The 2167-nt window shown below is 38.8% G+C and overlaps 1 protein-coding gene across 2 annotated transcripts in view; it reads right to left on the reverse strand.

Moving 5' to 3' along the window:
* The window catches only part of LOC105557911, a 40693-nt gene that overhangs the window by 9070 nt on the left and 29456 nt on the right, over positions 1–2167 (reverse strand). Inside the window, exon 4 of one of the 2 annotated variants that reach the window (XR_001008635.1) lies at positions 860–1026. The exons of the other annotated variant lie outside the window; for it this stretch is intronic. The gene's annotated coding sequence lies outside the window, so the exon portion shown is untranslated. The remainder of the gene's footprint in view (positions 1–859; positions 1027–2167) is intronic. 2 annotated transcript variants of the gene reach the window in all.

Here is a 2167-nt window from a genome sequence, read left to right on the forward strand (position 1 = left end):
ACAAAATCCGAACGGCAATATCCACGTGCACATTGGGTTACGCTGATGTCGACGGAAATAAACGAAAAATAAGGGTTACTTCAAAAAGCTGCAACTTGGCGAAAAAAAATCGCAGTAACTTCTTTTTTTTAAATTGAAGGGAAAAGTACACACTTTTTGATACTTTGAGCAGAATTAGCGAGGAAAAATTTCCTACGCCCGGGCACCTGGCCAAAGTTGGTTAGTTTTTTTACCTCGTAGACTAATCGTGCGTAATTGTTCTAAAGATCCTATTCATTTTAGAGACGTTTTATGACATTCACGTTCCTGACGTCAAGAGAGAAATCCCTTAAGGGTTGCAACGCAAAAATGAAAATTACTCTAATATAAGAGCGCATAAATCGTAGATTGATCGTACATAACTGTTTTAAAGATTCCTTTCATTTTAGAGACGTTTTATGACGATTACGTCTCTGACGTCTAGAGAGAAAGAAGTCCCTTAAGGGTTGCAGCGCGAAAATCAAAGTTACTCTAGTATAAAAGCGCATAAATAGCGCATAAATTCTTAAGGGAGTAGGAGTAGGATGGAGAGGGTAAAAATACGCAAAAGATAAAGTATAATAATATTTTTATCGAATTTGGTATTAATCTTTCTATAATGAAAGGTTTACTGAACATTACCCTTGAAATCATTTAAGTGTCAATATATCTTAACAATCTAATTCAAAGATATAATCATGCAGAAAATCTAGGTAGAGGGAATATTTTATTGATGCTCCTTAGATTTATAGAAATATACATTATTTCTTTATGCTTTTTATCGGGCACAATGCACATGCCAGTGTTTTTATTAGTTTTAGTGGCACAAAGTGAACGATACCCGTTATTTGTTGCTGGCCAAGCACAACACGTTGTGAACAATTTTACTTCTGTGTCCAAGCACCAACATGTATCGCGTGTTTCCTCTCTGATGAACATCAAAATGGTGTGATAGCCAGCGATGATTGTTCAACTGTGCTCCATTTGAGATCTCAGCAGTTTTAGCGGCTGAAAAAAGCAGTGAGGTGCAATGCATAAGTGCGTGTGATCATGCGTGATGATGTAACATGACTCGCGAAAGTTGTAGTCCTCTTCGAAAATGATACAACCAGAGAGAAGCCTGAGAGATGTCACGGCCCCGTTTTTCGTGATTGGCGAATGCGATACGCACTCTGTGGACATTGAAAACGTGGACATTGAACTACGTAGCCAATGTCCACATTATGCTAAGTGGGTATTATAGTAAAACATATAGTAAAACAATATGTAACGCAGATTTGCACAATTTTAGCCCCGTCCCGCGCTGTGGTTAGATCCCATGCAATGATCTTGTACTTAAAATAATCTTAAGTACAAGAGCATCGCACAGGACCTGACTATAGCACGAAACGCAACCAAAATTTCGCAAATCTGTGTTACCCACTTGGCAAAATGTGGACATTGGCTACGTAGTTCAATGTCCACAGAGGGCGTATCGCATTCGCCAATCAAGCAAAACGGGGCCGTGACATCTCTCAGGCTTCTCTCTGATACAACTGGCACAAGATTACGCTATTCTACAATACTTAATGTGCATATACAGGGTGAGGTATTTAAAACTGTTTTTCAGAATATTTGGAAAAATACAAACCGGATTAAAAAAAGTTGCAATAAAAGTTGTTCACCTCGAAGAGGGTCATCCATTAACATAAAGCTCGACCCCCCTGCACCCCGGGGGCGGGAGGGGGTGACTTTGAAATTTTAAATAGAAACCCCTATTTTTTATTGCAGATTTGGATTCTCCGTGAAAAAATATGTAACTTTTGTATAAGACATTTTTACGTTTCATGATAGATGGCGCTGTAATCGGCAAAAATGAAAATGAGTTAAAAATTGTTGAAAAATGGTAATATCTCAAAAAAATACACATCAGATTAGGAACATCAAAGTAAATTTTTTGATATTTTTGAAAATGCTATCATGTGACCCCGTCTACCCTCCTGCAATGCATTCTTAGACTGACTACTTTTAGCTTTACCCAGGAACAACGACGTGGACGTAGTAGTAATTTGTTCCCTTCGGGGTGCTTGATTACTGTGAGTCCCCTTGCCTCTCACTATCTCGGGGTGCTTGATTACTGTGAGTCCCCTTGCCTCTCACTATCTCGGGG

The sequence above is a fragment of the Vollenhovia emeryi genome, unplaced genomic scaffold (genome assembly GCF_000949405.1).
Source record: "Vollenhovia emeryi isolate VEMERY1.0 unplaced genomic scaffold, V.emery_V1.0 DF939407.1, whole genome shotgun sequence".
NCBI lineage: Eukaryota > Metazoa > Arthropoda > Insecta > Hymenoptera > Formicidae > Vollenhovia > Vollenhovia emeryi.